At 38.3% G+C, this 17695-nt stretch overlaps 1 protein-coding gene across 1 annotated transcript in view; it reads left to right on the forward strand.

Moving 5' to 3' along the window:
- The window catches only part of CCDC150 (coiled-coil domain containing 150), a 2807665-nt gene that overhangs the window by 2679066 nt on the left and 110904 nt on the right, over positions 1 to 17695 (forward strand). The window lies entirely within an intron of this gene.

The raw sequence follows: 17695 nt of genomic DNA on the forward strand, positions 1-17695 counted from the left end.
AGTTTAAATCTCAGCCTTTGCCTTACAGTTGCTTAACTATATAGCACACTTTACTAAATTACAGAGGGACTTAATTAAGGAAGAGAAGGCTTAATCTTTATAACTGGCCACCCTACAGTCTATATTAAATGCATCCATGAGGCTAATCTCTCATGCAGCTGAGGGTTCCTCCCAGGCTGCAGGTTCAGGCATAGCCATCAGAAAACATGCCTGGATGCAGTTGTGTTATTTTGGGGAGCCTTTGAAAGTGTCATTCGTCAATGCTTCCTTTGATGGATCTTCTCTGATTATGATCTCCAACAACTGTCTTCAAAACTATCTTATTTGATTTTCCATAAAGATAGTGTTACCTTGCCTACTAATCCTTCCTTCTTATCTCAAATTGCCTCTGAAACAAACATCAACCAAGTGATCAATTTGCTAGTTTTCTTTCCTAAATTTGACAACAAAGGAGAATACGTGCTTCACCTTTTAGATGTACATAGGCAACTTCATTTTATTCTTCAAAGGACAAAAGAGTTTAGAAAAACTACCAATTGTTTGTTTCCTTTTCCAGTAACAAATTGGGGAAACCAGTATCCAAAATTACCCTAGCCAAATGGATAACACATTGCATTTCTTATGTTTCTTCTTTATGAAGTTTAACCTTGCCAAATGTCCAAAAGCACACTCAGCTAGGTCGATGACTATGTCAGCTGCTTTTTGGACCAGAGCTTCTATTGATGATATTTGCATAGCTGCCACTAGGTCTAATGCACATACATTTATTTCTCATTACAAGTTAAATGTCATCTCCAAAAACAGGGCTGCATTCGGTACTGCGGTTCTCAGGAACATCGTTCCGTGAGGGCCACCTAAAGTTATTGTAGCTAAGGACTCTGTCCCATTCATTGAGGAATGAATAAAAATAACAACATCAGATATAAAAGTTATGCACTCACCATAACTATGCATCTGTATTGTCCATTTCCATTCTTCTTTAACATCCCCACCTCCCCCATCCAATTCCTTGGAAGTGACCTGATGAAGGTTTTTGACTGGAACCACAGTTCCTGTTTGAGCCCCTATTCTATTACTATACTGTTTCTCCATATTATTTTTATTATGCTTTATATTTAGATGGCTTATATAGTAACAAGAAACTCAATTTATGGTAATGCAGTGTTCAGGGGCCTTATGGGTAAAGGGAGAAATTTGAGAGTCGGATCCAAGAATCTAGAGAGAAAAGTGGCCAAGTTGGATCCAAGGATCGGATTTGAGACCCATTTGTTGAGGAAGAATGATAATGGACAACACAGATGCATAATTATGGTGAGTACATAACTTTATTTAATGCCTTTGGCTTAAGCTGTAAACAAGTTTTTTTTTTCCTGCAAGCAATTAGGCTTTAAAAATAAGATAAAATAATGAAAGTAATGAAAAATGCCACACTTCATATGTCTGCAAAGATATTAACTTTTTTTTCATTAGCAAATGTTCAGTGGGAGTCAAGTTTGCTGCCAAGGCAGCTGTGCATTCTGTTCTAAGTGAAATTTACAAAGATTCATTGCAAACTATTTGTACATAAAGAGGAGCTGAGCTGTTTGCACGTGGAAGCAATTAATCTTGAAAGTTCTTAACATTCTTTGCTCAGGGAAATGCAAAATGTAAAGGTACAATGGCAATCAGTTCAGTGAAAAATAAAGTATGAAATTTTGGAAAGTGATTAAGAGACAGCAGCCTCTCTAGCAGTCGTAATACTTTAATGTGTTCAACAGAACTGTATACAATTTAGCTGTATTTAAAGATAACCAGTGCACCTTTACTTTGGGCTAAAAAGTTAATGTTTTCTGAAAGCATTGCAGCTTTAGCATGGGCAATTTTAACTTTAGATTTGGTAAAGCCTGTGGGTGCAACTGTTGATTTGAGGCAATTGTTCCTATCTGGAGGGTTAAACTTCATTAGTGTGAAGATATTCATAGTCTTGTGTGTTTGTTCTAATTTAATAGGGATGGGTGTTTTGAAAATGTGTTCAGTTTTTTTTTCTTTGAGGGTTTTCATTAAATCAAAAACTATTGAAAAATGTGACATAGGTTCAAATGAAGATGAGAAGAAACAACTGTATAAAAGATTGGCCTGCTAAGCATTAGTTTGTGAATATAACGCAAAGTTGGACATGTACAGTCAAAAAACCTGACACAATAATAGTTGGGAACAGCAGCTTTTTACCATGGCTACCCTATCCATATTATCTTAGAGTATAAATGGCCTTACAAGTATAGACAGAAATGAAAAAGTACTGAATTATATTAAGAAATGTAGATTATAAATAGCAATGCTGCAGGAAACACATTTGGAAAGAAATGAGCAGATGAATTTAACTAAGAAAGGGCTTCAGGATGGATATTCGGCAGTCTATCAAGGACAAAGGAAAATGTGAGTATTTATACTGATTGCTAGATAGACTCCAATAGTGATGGAAGAGATGGAAAAAAACAATAATGGTAGATTTCTGGTAGTAAGGGGCTATTGGCAAGGGAGGAAAATTATACTGGCATGTATCTATAAAAACTGCAATTGTTGAGCTTAAGAAACAAATGGGTTGTGGTAATGCTTAAGGTCTTTATGTCATGGACTTAAGGTACAAGGTTTGATTCTGACTTCTGGTTATTAGCTAGACTTGTAGTAGTCTACAAACTGATAAACTACTATGAACTTAATACTTACCTGGCATGAGGAATACCACAATCAAGAAGGTATTTTTCTCTGCTTCCAGGATGGCTGTACACTGATCAGCAGCATAACTTCACTGCCAGTATAAAATAAAAACTGAAAAGGAGTGGTTTTTTTTTGGAAAATTCCATTACTGGCTAGCAAATTCACTACCTGGATGCCAGCAAAGAAGAAATATGGAAAACCTGTAAGAAAAAAGGTGAAGAGAAAACACTGTCTGAGATGGATTCTGCAGCTGTTCAGCAAAAGGCATTTCAAGCTTCAGCTTTGATTCAAGGGATGGCTTCCAGTAATTTAGAGGTCAGAATAAATCAGATGTACTCAGAGTTGATAAAAATAAATGAAACATTGAAATAATATATCAATTCAAACAACAATAGGCTGGAAAAATAGAAGAAGCTTTAATTAGGCATTCGGATGAACTAACAAAACTGCAAAAAATTAGAGGTTGACATGAAGAAAAAGTTGGATGAATTTGAGGGTTCTCAAGAAGAACTGTTTAAAAATAGAGTAAGAGGACAGACCGTGCAAAGAAAACTGAGATTTTCTGCTGCACCAGAGAAACTGGAAGGAACAGACTATATTAATTTTATGAAATCAGAAATAAACAACTGGACTGGTGTTCCACAGCAGAATTTGTTAATTGAAAGGGCACATTGAGTGTATATTTCAATCCTGGCCATGAGAAAGCAGCCTAGATCTATATTAGTAAAGATGCAATCATAAGAGCAGCAAGAGTTAATCCTGGCAAAAATGTGGCAGAAGGGCAAAGTGTTAAAAACGGGAGATAGCAGAGTGTTTATAGAAAATTATTATTCATTGTATACTAGGCAGAAGAGAAGTAAATGTATCTCAGCAATTAGGGAATGTCAAGAGGCAGGTGTAAGATTCAAGGTGCTGTATCCAGATGTCTTCAGAGTGTTTTTATTCCGGAGGATCAAAGTCATACTTTGATGCAGAAAGGCTAAGGAGGAAATAAAACAAAGTTTATCCAACAAAATATGAGTCATCAAGCAGAAGGGGACTCTGTTTCTCATTCTTCTGATAAGGTGCATAAAGAGACTTTGCTACTGAAACCTTTTCCACTGTTCCAAAGGAAAATGTTTGAGAGTCAGAAAAAAGCATAGGCATTGATTAGAAGAACCAGCAGTTCTTTGGACCCAAAGTCTGATATAGGGAGATAGAGATGATCAGGAAGAAGACCTGCAGCTCTGAAATTAGTAAAGAATTAAAGTATCTTATCACATTTGTGAAATATGGCTTTGCAAAAAAAAGTGGCTGAAAAACACTGGACTTCTGTTGACTTTGTTAAACGTGTGGGTGGACTGTCATATACCCCACTTTATATCATTAATGTTTAGCAGGACACTAAAAGTGAGAAAACTAGAAGTAAAACAATTTTTGTTCTTATTAGTATTTGTATAAAGCATTTCAGAATATAAAGTGCATGTTATGTACAGTAATTCAGTTTTGTGTCGTATAGTCAGGGATATTTAAAATGGGGGAGTGTCTTTTCAGTGACTGTCATATGTGTTAAAAATATTAAATTAAACAAGTACTTTTTTAGTTGTAAATGTGTAGGTTTCACAGGATAACGAGAAAAAAGGCTGGACAAAGGCAAGTTTAATATTCATACACTGTAATCTTGGACTACTGGGGTGGTGTTTAAAAGTGCACTGATTATATTATATGTAGAGTTACGATATTTTCTGTTTGTATTTTACAAGGATGAACGTCTAGATTTCTATTGTTGACTTAAGCAGACAGGTAAGCAATAATTTTGTAAGCATGCAGTCTTTAAAAATAAGACAAAATTATGAAAGCCATGAAAATGCTATGCTTCTTACAATTGTAAAGCTATCAGCTTGTTTGTTTTCCACTGGTAAATGTTCAGTGGAGTTGAGATGTCTGTAGCTAAGGGCAGCTATGCATTCTTTTTCTGTGTGGGGTTTGCAAAAACTCATTGCTGAGTACATTTCCATGAAGACTGGTTGTCTGCAGGTGCAAGCAGTTAATCTTAAGAAGTCTGAGGATTCTTTGCTTAGGGAAATGCAAACGTTAAAGGTACAATGTTAAGCAGCTCAGTGAAAAAAAATTAATTTTGGAGTTATGGAAACTAAATAATAATGGGTAACAACCTCCATAGCAGCCTTAATATTTTAATGCAGTTAATAGAACAGTGTATAATTTAGTTTTATTTAAAGATAGTCAGTACACTTTTTCTTGGGGCTAAAAGTTACTGTCTTCTGAAAGCATACAAGCTGTTTTTCGTATCTGGGAGGGGAAGAAAGAGATAAGAAAAGAACAGACAGTAAATCAGCGCATGTGGGAGCACAGGCTGTAGCATGTTCTTCAGCGTGGAGTCCTTAATTTCAAGTTAAATAATGCCTATAGGTGCAGCCATCAGTTTTTCCTTTCTGGAGGGTTAAACTTCTTGTTTTGAAGATGTACATAGTTTGTATGTTTGTTCCAAGTTAATAGGGAATGAATATGTTTTGCATTTAGTTTTTTTGTTTGATGGTTTTCATTAAAATAAAAAGTTCTTGAAAAATGTTTCATAGGTTCAAATGGAGATGAGAAGAAACAACTGTACAAGAGATCATTCTGCCCAACATTAGTATATGCATGTATCACAAAAGCTACAAATACATGTTCAAAAAAACTGTCATGTATAATAGGTGGTATAGCTTATTATCATGATGGCTGTGCTGTCTATATTATTCTGGAATGTGACTGGCCTTACAGGTATAGATAACAAGGAAAGATTATTGAATTATATGAAGAAATGCAGAGTGCAAATAGCATTGCTGCAGAAGACAAATTTGAAAAAAAAAATGAGCATGTGAATTTGACAAAGAGAGTATTTCCGAATGGATATTCAACAGAATATCAGAGACAGAGGAAAAGGGAAGTAATTATACTAATTGCTAAAGGCGCTCCAATAGTGATAGATGAGGGGAAAAAAAGAATTGTAGATTTGTGGTAGTAAGGGGTTAATGGCAAGGGAGGAGGATTACAGTCACATGTACATGTATTTATACCCCATTGAAAACTGTGGTTATGGAGCTTAAGAACATTTTTGGGAGAAATAATCAGCTGTTAGCAGGGAATATTATTTATAGGTAGGGATTATAATTTGATTTTCAATAGTGAGGATATATCAAGGGGACCTAGAAGGAACAATGTAACAAAAGAGGTTAAATTTCTGAAGGAATTAATGAAAATATTTGATATGGAAGATGTGAATTCAGTAGTAGGTTTAGACAGAATTTGCATATTATTTTAGAAGGTACAGTAGCTGGGCTAGACTAGATAGAAACTATATTTCACAGGAACATGTACATTTAATTGAAAGCTTTGACAGACATCCAATAAATATTTCTGCTCATGCACCAAAGAAAACTAAGATAAAAATGCAAGGTACTCAAGTAAGACTAAGACATTGGTGCTTTCCCACCTATCTGTTAAAAAGAGAGGAATTTAAGGAACGGGTACTGGAAATTATTTGAGAGGTAAGGAAGGTAGAAATATCTTCAGAAAGTATAACTAATGACTGGGATAAAATGAAAATAGAGTTTAAAAATACAGTCAAAATAAAAGAGAAAGAGATATGGTTAAGAATTAATAGAAGTTACTTAGATGGGGTTGACAAAGGTTAAAGTATTGCAGAATAAGGAGAGAATAAAAACAGAACAAGAGTAGGAGCAAATGCAGAGGGCTAAAGGGAACATATCTGGATAATATGCATGCATTTAGAAAGACTGCAGTTAAGCAACTATTTTTCTGATAACTCAACTTTTAGCACAATGACTTGGGCAACAGAACATTGAAAGGGTTGTTGCCAGACTTAGGAGAACCTATAACAAGTAAAATAACCAGAGATTCTGTACAGGTTTAGAGATATTCCAGAAATGTTATGAAAATTTGTATAAAAAAGTGAAATGTGGAAATCAAGAAAGTACAAATGGAAATATTTACAGAAGACTTAATTATGCCAAGGTTAGAGGTAGACGAGGCTCAACAACTAACAGTTAAGGTAGGAGGTAAAAGTAATGTCTTTCGGATTTTCCCAGTTAGGGGTCGCCACAGAGGAACTCCGGTCTGCTAATGACTGGCAGTGGATTTTTACGGTGCTGAGTTACCAGCCCGACGCCCAGCCTTCAAAGAAGGCACACCCATTCACACATGCACCTACCTGCATGTCTTTATACGTCACTCGACCGTGGGGAGGACATGCAGACTCCACACAGAAGGTGTTCCAGCTTAGAATCGAACAGGAGAACCTCTTGCTGTGAGGCGACAATGCTAACCGCTGCACCACAGCGGCAGGAGGTGAAGAGATAAAAACAGTGATGTATAATCAACCTTCAGGAAAGTCTCCAGGAACATGGACTTCTTCTGAATGTCTGGAAATTAGTCGAGAAGAAAGTGATAAAGATCTGGAAGATTTTTAACAGTATTTTAAAAGATGGGGAAGCACCAACATCTTGTAAGAAAGCAGTGCTTGCTGTGTTACCTAAAGATGGCAAGTAACCTTCAGACGCAGCTTTGTATAGACCTGTTTCAATTTTAAGCCACAATTATAAAGTGCTTATGTCTACACTAGCTAAAAGAATGGCAAAGTTGTTGCCAAAATTGATAGGTATGTATCAGTGTGGTTTTCTGAAAGAGAGGCAAATATTTGACAGCATTAAAGAACAATGATGATCCAGAGGGAAGAATGTAAGAAAATACCTCTTTTGTTGGTGGGCCTTGATGTAGAGAAGCATTTGATAGAGTAATCTGGGATTTTGAGTAAGGCATTGGAAAGATTTACATTCTTTGATAAAATAATAAGGTTAGTTAGAAGGCTATATGTAGGATTGTAGGCAAGAATTAAAGTGTGAGGGTTCCTCTCAGATAAACTGTGCATGAATAGAGGAACCAGTCAGGGGTGTCCTCTCTCCCCATTGATATTTACTTTATATTTAGAGGGAATGGCAAAGAAAATAAGAGGCTCAGAAATACAAGGATATAATTGGTATAATAATCAAGAAAAGTTGGCTTTGTTTGCAGCAGGATTTCATTTTGTACCTGATAAATCCAGAAAAGGACATCTTGATGTTGTGGAACATTTTGAGACCGTTTCAAGCCTTTTTGGGATATACAGTTAATGAATATAAATAAATATGAATAAATCAAAGGCTATAGCTGTAAATTATATACCCACACACAAATTCGTTCAGTATTGCCCATATTTATGGGACATGATAAGATGAAGTATTTAGGAGTATGGATTAAAAAGGCTTCTCTTATGGCAGCAAGCTAAGGATATGTGGGAAAAGACTAAGCAAGAGGAGATAAAAAAAACTGAGAAAATGGAAGACCTTGTTTATCGATAAGGATAGTAATATACAAGCAGGGAAAGTAATTTTAGTCCCTTTAGGTTTTATATACAGGTCAGGCATATTTTTCTCAACCAGAGGAGAAGTTGTGGACAATAATTAATAAAGAGTTATAGGAATGTATCTGGGATGGGACGAGGGCAAGAGTTAAGTGGGATAAGCTGATCCTTCCAGTAGAACATGGTGGTTTAGGATTACCTGATTTGAAGGTATATTTTACAGCTACACAGTTAAAACTCATATACATAACACAAGCAGAAGGTTATAATTCAGAATGGAAAGATGATGATGACACAGGGGGATGTTCAATAAATACAGAGAGAGAACGAGTATGGTTTTGGATGCAGATCCTTAAGGAGAATAATAACAACCATACAGAATATTGTATTCATAAAGTAGCAGAAAGAATTCTAAAAATTAATCCAACAGGAGAATAGAGAAATATTTTGCTAATAGGGATGACAGCAAGTAGGATTATGGAAAATAGCAAGAAGGGGGTGGAATTTCCTGGAGAGACCTGGCAAAAAGAAACCAAGGTATTGGGAGCAAATAACTAGAGTGGGAAAGGTAGCGGAGTGGGATGAGGCCAGTAACGCAATTGGATTACAGGCTAGAGACTCCCTTTCCTACCAAGGATTGATATCAGAGTATAGGCCTGAAAAAGGGATAGTGGAATCTTAAATGAAAGGCCTGCTGTGATAGTTTTTAAATTAATTTAGAATGGAAGCTCCTGTTAAAAAGGGATAATTAGTATGGCTTATAAAATATTGCATGGCAACTACAAGAATCAATCACAGGAGGTTAGAAAAGATTGGGAAGAGAAACTGGAAAAGTAATTTACAAGACAGAAAAATGAGAGTACATATGTATGGGTCCCAAATATGCAACAAAGTTCAGAAGGTTTAGGATCTTTGCTTGGAAGTGTTCACATATGTATTTTTATACCCCTTTCGTCAGTAGTCAACCCTTAGACTTCTTCAGAATAACAGAAACTGTAAAAACACATCCTTAAATGCATTTAAAACCATCACGTTCCCCATATTTTAAAATGATTGGGTACTCATTCTGCCATATTATACCAATTACTATTGAAAAGCGACAACACCACCTAAAAAAATACACAAAAATTTCTATCTAGTTGTCCAAGACTATGTCTTGAAACTTGAATGTAGAATACCAAATATAAAATACCAAAATTAAATAGGAATACATGTGTGTTATACAAAGTAATAGACGTACACAAAACATATTAGATAGCTTAATAGTTAAGACCATTAATTACTGTAATAGAAAACTCACATATGAAATTCTGCTTTTAATTTCAAAAGGCTAGAGATGGACATCATATTGTTAAGCTCTGGTAAGTGAATGGCATCCCATCTCAACTGTCACACTAATTCCCTATATTCAAAAAATAACTATGTGGGCCCCCCTCTACCATGGTTCCTTACTTGCTCGATAGCACTGAATTTAAACTGGTGATTCGGAATTCTAAAATATGTTTAGTTAAGGCATTGTTTGTATTCCCCCTCCATATATCATATAGATGTTGATAAATACGTTTACTAAAACTATTAATAGTTATGCCTGTATAGAAGTGTCCACAATGTTGGCAAATAGCTTCATAGACTAAGCATTTACTTAGACAGTTTAACCTCTGTTTAAGGGCCACCTTACCATACCCCTTAATATATATATAACCTCATTCTCAATAATATATGGGCACAGTGGGCAGTGTCCACATTTTCTCATATGTCCTTTTTGCCCACCTACCATGTTTCGTTCTAACAAGTTTTTAATAGAAGAATCCTTTTTATATACAATCAGTGTTTTTTTTACCAATTTTATTTATACATTCATATTCACTGCCAGACAATGCCCAGTTATTAATAATAATTTCCCTTGTATTGTAAAATAAGGGGTTATAAGATAGTACCATGGCATTGTTGAAAGGCTTGATCTCTCCTGTGTTTTGTTCAACCCCATCGGCTGTTAACCTCCATTCATCTTGTGACACACCTAATAGGTGGAAACAATGTCCCTCAAGTCTCTTTCTGATTACCTCATCCAATATTGGGTCAATGAATTGTTCTGGGTAACCCCTCCTAACAAACATATTCTTCAAAGTATCCACTTCTTTCAAGAACATTGTGTAGTCACTAACCATCCTTGCCAACCTAACTCCTTGCCCATTTACTAATGATCTTTTTTGATGTGTGGGATGACTACTTTCAAAATGCAACAATCCATTTGAATAGGTTGGCTTTCTATAAAATGTTGAAGTAAAGGTGCATTTAAACCTATCCTTGTAAATAGAAATATCCAAAAAATGGATCACATCAACAGTCTCCATAGTGAACTGTAGAAAATTCATACTAGAATTTAAAAAAGCAAAGATTTCTCTCAGTAGTTCGTAGGAACCACCCCAAAAAATAAGAATAACATCAAGATATCGCCTATAAAATTTGCAATACTGAAAACTTCAGAATTTAACACTACAGTAGTTCCCACTGAGCTAAAACAATATTGGCAAACGGGGGCAGAAGCCGCCCCCATGGCAAGACCCGTTCTTTGTCTGAATAACTGACCTTCAAAGGTAATAAAGTTGTTCTTGAGAATAAGTTCCATTATTACTCTAAACATGAGGACCCTTGGATGGCTAAAAGTGGTGTTGGTACAAAGAAAATCATAAAACATCATAATACCTTTGTCATGAGGAATTACTGTGAATAAATCCTTGACATCAGTTGTAACCAAAATAAGATGGTCTGAATAAAGTTCAATATGAATTTTCTTAAGGCAGTCCCAAGAATCCTTTAATATGTGTGAATAATTGTTTAAAGAGGTCTTAAGATGAAAATCAATAAATTTAGCCAATGTGAAGACCTTTGATGCTTTTGCATCGACAATCGGTCTGAGGGGGTTGTTGAGAGATTTATGTATTTTCGATATACTGAAAATCGTAGGAGTACGAGGACTACCCTGTCTAAGAAATTGTAGTTCACTAGTTGTAATCTGGGTGTCTAATAAGAGGTCATTCAATATAATGTCAGTGTTTTTGTATGTAATATTGAGTTTGTTTATGGATATCTCCTCATATGTGTCACTAAATAGAAACATTTTTCTATATATGCCTAATGATCCATAACCACAAGCCCTCCACCCTTATCAGGTTTCATAACTCTGATTGCCTTATCATTGGCTATGTTATTAAGTAAGTTCTCTTCATCAACTGTTAAATTAGATCCATATGTAACTTCATTAGAAGAATAAACGTGTCTTATTTGATTCATACATAGATTATCAAATAGTTGTAGACAGGTTCCCAATGGATGTTACAAGGGTGGGTTAAATGTACTAGTGTTTTTTACATCCCCCCATCCGTTCAACCTGTTGTTCACTGTCAAAATAAAATCTAAACTTTAACTTTCTAACATATAATTTTAATTCAGGTAGAGCACTCTCTATTTTTGATCTTCTAACAGGTACAAAATTTAAGCCTTTCTGAAACAAATTTGCCCATTGTACAGTGATATTAACATCGCTTAAGTTATAAATTTTGAAATCATCATAATCATTAGTTACAATAGTGCAAACATTAGACATTTCATTTGTTACCATCTCATCCCTGCTGCTCTCCCCGCCTCTGATAAGGTGTCCCCCTGTGGGGATGAGAGTCTGTATAGTTTACATTGTTCATTCTCTCACTGTTGTTCAAACTTCCCCCCATTGTAGTTCTGTTCATAGGTTCGTACTAGGCTATCTGCCCTAGGGCATTTATAAGCCTAGCCAGAGTGTGTGTGGCTTTCACCACCCCTTAGGATGAGAATACTATGCCCTTTTAGGGTTTAGTTTACTGTGCCTCTGTCTAGTAGTGACACAGAGATGACCCCCGGGGTAAACCTACGATCTCCCATCCACTCGTCGAGATTTCTCTTGAATAGAGTCAGTGAGGGGCTCTGCCTAACATGGACTGGGATTCTGTTCCAGAGTGTAGGGAGCCTCTGGGTTATGAATCTGTCCCTCCAGCACGTCCTATTTATTTCTGTGTTGAGGTTTAAGTCTCTTGTTCTCATGGCTCTGATGGATTTGGATTTTCTGAGGTGGAGCATGTCCATTAATTCCGGATTGAACATGGCCTTGTACGTCAGGCACAGATCACCTCTGAGTAGGCGGTATGCAACTGAATAGAGCTGGAGTTTTTTCAGTCGGGCAGCATATGACATATGTTTAAGACCCTTTATCCTCTTGGTGAGGAACTTTTGGGGTCTTTCCAACTGCTGCAGGTGTTGGGTGAGATACATCCCAAATGGGGCATTGTACTCAATCATTGGCCTGATAAGAGAAGAGTACAGGGCACAATGACCTCTCTTGATCTAGATGTGAAACCCTTCATGATAAGGTGGGCAATATAGAAGGTCTTCCTAACCACTTTGGCAATGTGAGTGTCAAATGAGAGGTTACTGTCAACCTGGGTCCCTAGGTCCCTGATTACCTCTTCCGTACTTAATGGATTACCACCTATGTGGTAATTTGTTGGTACCTTGTTTTTCCCAAAGGGTATGACTATACATTTTTTGGCGTTCAGCTTAAGGCCATGGCTCTGGCACCAATTATCCGTTTCTATGAGGCCTCTCTGAAGGATGTTTGTGTCCGCTGGAGTATCAATTATGGCGCCCAGTTTGCAGTCATCTGCGAACTTTGTCAGCCACAATCCTTCTATGTTTGCCTGTACCTCGGAAAAATAAATGCCGAACAAGAGGGGTCCCAGGACTGAGCCCTGTGGGACACCGCTTGTGACTGGCTTAGAGTCTGACATAGCTCCAGCAACTCTGACCCTGTGGGTTCTGTCCTTGAGCCAGTTTGCAACCCATCTTGTGACATATGGGTTTACATTTAAGCTGGTTAGTTTGTCTATGATGCCCGAGTGGGGTATTTTGTCAAAGGCTTTTGCAAGGTCAAGGTAGGCTGTGTGAACTGCCTTACCCTCATCAATGGCCTTAGTGACTGTTTCAAAAAAGTCGACCAAGTTCAAAAGGCAGGATCCGCCCTTGACAAAGCCAAATTGGGTAGGATCCAATGTCTGTAGGTCCCCAATGTCTTTGTTTATGAGTTCCATAATGATCCTCTCCATAGCTTTGCAGACCAGGCTCGTCAAGCTTATGGGGCGGTAATTTCCAGGGTCCGTAGAAGCACCGCCTTTGTGAAGTGGGACCACTGTTGCCGTACGCCACTCTTTGGGTACGTATCCTGTAGTAAGGCTAAGATTAAACAGCAGCCTTATGTGTGGGTTTAGTTCCTCTTGGAGTTCATGTAGCACACAGCCCGGGACACCATCCGGTCCCATTGATGCTGTGTTTTTAGCTTTAGAGAGGGCTGCTCTCACCTGGGCATCTGAGATGTTAGGGAGGCTACACTCTGCTGGGATAGTTATTTCTCCTTTGGGGGGGGGAGGAGAAATTTGCACTGAACCTGTCTGCCAGAATGTTGGCAATGTCAGTGGGTTCAGTGTATTTTGTGTCATTTTGGACTAACTCTGAGCATATCTGGGAGTTTCCACCCAGGTTTCTAACATAGCTAAAGAAGGCCTTGTGATTGTCTTTTGTGTCTTTTGCGATTTTTCTCTCAAAGTTGGCCTTGGATGATTTTATGAGTGATCGTAGTTTTTTGCTAGTACTGAACAGAGATGCCTTCCCTTTTAGGGATTTTGCTCTGTCATGTAGTAGCTTCCTCCTCCTGTTGTAAAGTTTGTTTATGGCAGGGGTCCACCAGACCGGCGCCTGCCTTTGGGGAATGGGTCTTGGTTTTATTTGGGATTGCATGATCCATGCATTCTTGAAGGTGCCCATAGAAGGCATTTGCAAAGGATTCAGCAGTGTGGGTTGTGGTTTCCACTGGCCCAGGGGCCTTGAAGGATACCACTTCAGTCTTAAGAAGTGTGAAGTTGGCTTTTGAGAAGTTCTTCACTGTGGTCTTTTGTGCAGGGGGTGGGGGAGGGATGTGGATTTCCAGTGAGATTAATTTATGGTCTGATCTTACCAAAGAGGGGTATACTTCCGGTGTGGAGCATTTTGTCCCCATGTTTGTGATGATCAGGTCTAGTATATTGTCTCCCCTTGTGGGAATGGTGACTAGTTGTTCCATTGCATTTGAGTTTATGAATTCTAGGAACCTTTGGGCTAGGGTGTTGGGGCTTGAGTAATGTTCCCAGTCTATGTTTGGGTAGTTGAAGAATCCCAAAATGATGGTATTTGGAGAGACATTCATACTCTCCAGTGTCTTCAGGAAGGCTGTGTGGGGTTCCTGAGTTTGAGAGGGTGGTCTGTAGCATGCTACAAACTGTAAGGCAGTTTTGCCTATGGTTAGTTGCACCTGGATAGTCTCCGATGCTTCGTGCGTTGCCACTAACCTGGAGGTGTGGGTATCTTTGATGAAAATGGATACTCCCCCTCCTTTTGTGGTACGGTCCAAGTTTTGGGGCCGGAAAGCATGATATGAGGTAAAACCTGATAGTGCTGGGGTGCTCTCAGGAGCCTTGAACCAGGTTTCAGTCACTGCACAGACATCGATGTTCTCCATACTGAGGAGGGCTTCAAGGGCCTGCATCTTGAGGTTTAGACTTCTGGCATTGAGCAGCATTACCCTTAGTTTTTTCCACTTGTGTTTTCTAGGGAGGTAGGTTTGTCATTTGAGCCTTGCCTAAAAAAGGCACTATGGGGGTGGCAAGAGCCTTGGCCAATATCCGGAAGCCCAGGGGTGACAGGTGCAAGCCATCCCTTGCCATGGCTTGTCAAGCATGTCATCCCAAGCAGACAGACATTGGATCCCCTTAGAATGACACCAGTAATTAAGCCAATTGTTAAAACTGATCATTTTGTCTTTGTACTGTGGCATCATTCTTGGTGAGGGTAAGATGCTGCTCAGGGTCAGGGTCATACCGGCCTGGGCTACATAATCAGAGAGCTCCTCTATGTCTCTTTTCATGTAGTCCAGGGAGGTACGTCTCAGGTCGTTCACACCGGCATGTACAATGACTGAGTCATATTTGCACTTGCTGTGGATTGACCTGAGTGCTTGTGTTATGTGGCGGATTCTAGCTCCCGACAGGCAGCTTACTGTGACCTTTTCCTTGTTCAGTCTGGTGAGCGGGACATCAGTGTGTCTGACTATGGAGTCACCTATTACAAGTGTGTCTGGCATGTTGTTTGGCCTTAAGGGCTGTGACTGTTTAGCACACTGACTTTGTGAACTATGTGTTGCATGTGCTATGTCTTGAGGTGGTGGTTACTTGGGTGTCTGCTTTGGAGGCCTCTGTTGTTTTGGTAGATTTTTAATCAGCGCCTCAGTATGTTTTGTGTGTTTATGTGTTTGGTTTGCAGTTGTGATAGTTCTATGTGAGACTGGGTTTGTGGTGTGCATGGTTACCTTCTCCTCCTGACTGGTCTTGCCAGTACTGAATTGAGAGAGCTCAGCCTCCAGTTTGGCTATATAGTTGCATCTCTCGCATATATTTGTATTTGTTGGGAGGAGGAGAGGGTTGTCTGTGTACATGAGGCAATTGTAACATTGCCTCAAGATTCCCAGATTTACCAGCTGAACAGGAGAGGATGCCAGCAACTGACCCTTCGACATGCTAGAAATAGTGAAAAAGATTGCTGTGTAACTGAGACAGAAAGGACCTATAGGGAAATGGGTACTCAACAGAATTTAGGTGAATGAAGTACTTTCTTTTGTTTAAGAGTGCTTTACCTGTGTAAAAATGCTTTAGGAGCAAGTGCTGAGCTTTTCAGATAGAGTATAGGCTGTTTAGATTGCAAGTAGAACAGTTCTAAGGGAAAAATTGAAGAGCAGATTTGGCGGAGCCAGAAAAGTTTAACCTTGTTTAACCGGCGCTATGCATGCGACCAGCAAAGCCGTGCAAAAGCGGATTTTAAGCAGTGAACTACAAAAGAGCTAGGAATGGTCCCAAACAACCAATTACTACAGCTTCTTGTGCTGAGGTCACTTCCCCCAAGGACAGGTAGGCTGCTCAAGGCTCCCCACTCCCACTGGTGAGCAAAGAAACTTCCTTCTATCCAAGTAAGGTAATGGACAACACAGGAACTACACCACAGCCCAGAATACAGCAATGCCTGTATACTGGTCTAAACTAGTCGAGGAAGGTGGGAAAACAAGGATTATTTTTTTGTTTTTTTGTAGAAACACACAGAAAATGCAGAGACAGTGATAAATTAGTTACACAGGCTAGCACACTTTAGTGGGCAGCCTCCACAGTTAAATTAAACAAACAAACAAGCAAACTTTCGATTAAATTCGACTAAATGTAACTTTAAGTGCAGATTTTAAAATAATTGCAGTAATCAGTAAAAAACAGTTCAGGCTAGTTCAAAGTAAGCAACAGAAGCTATTTCCAGTGAAAAAAAGAGCAAAGATACTTAAATCCAGAAGGTAGTCACTTTTTCGAGTTCCTTGCTGCTAGGACCACTCTGTAAACCCACGTTAATTCTATAATTCTGTTGTCTCTGGTTCTGTAAACATTTTGACCTCCACAAAGGTACTTCTAAAGGGACTACCTGGCCATCGTTGTTTTCCTCACCATTGTTGTCATCAAGTTCCAAATCACCAGTATCATAATTTAAATTTTCCCTCAATATGTCCTTTGAATATTATTGCTGTTAGGTAATGGATAGGCATTGCCTCGTTCATACTCTGTCCTGCCCCTATCCAACTTTTTACCCTTTTTATTTTTAATGGCCAGAGTAATTTTGTCCACATTAACGGACACAGCTCTATCATGAATTAATTTTGGACTCAAAGCACAAGGCATTCTTAATGTGTTCATTAAATGCATCAGCTTTTTATTTCAAACAGTTAATTCTTTTTCCATTGTTCCTTACCAGCACTTCAAGAAGTTCGCATCTGTGGCGGCTAAACATGGCCAATAATTCTTTGTGTAGCTCTGAGACATTAATAAGATCTGTTGGAAACTTCCAGGTACGCAAACCCTTGGATACCTGCTTCCTTCGCAGGCATTCTCGTAGATATCAATTTTTGATTTGTAATTTCGTAACTTTAAAACCTCTGTTTCAAAGGTTTTAAGTTGCTCGTCTAAAGTTCTATAATCCAACCTGCTGTTAAAGTCTCTAAATTCATAGTGAGACCCTTCATAAATCCATTCTGAAAATGAAAAAGAAGAGTGAAAATCAGCCTGGTTGTTGGACATGCTGTTGTCGCTGTTGTTACCGCCACTTCCTATATTTCGACCAATAGGCGGACTCAATTTTCATATTTCCAAGGAACCTGGACTTCTCTGTCCGGGAGTAATAGTAGATACTTGCAAATCAAGTGTATTCTGAATTGTTCCACTAATAGTGCCGAAAGTGGTAGGAGACGAATGCAAATTCCTACCAACCCCTGACTGTTGACAGGTTCCCAATGGATGTTACCAAATCATGAATGGAACCCACAGTATATTCAAGTTTCAAGACATAGTCTTGGACCTAAATAGAATTTTTTATGTATTTTTTAGGTGGTGTCACTTTTCAGTAGTGATTGGTATAATATGACAGACTGCCTGAGTACCCAATCATTTTACAATA

The sequence above is a fragment of the Protopterus annectens genome, chromosome 4.part1, assembly GCF_019279795.1.
Source record: "Protopterus annectens isolate FY-2018-M chromosome 4.part1, PAN1.0, whole genome shotgun sequence".
Taxonomy (NCBI): domain Eukaryota; kingdom Metazoa; phylum Chordata; order Ceratodontiformes; family Protopteridae; genus Protopterus; species Protopterus annectens.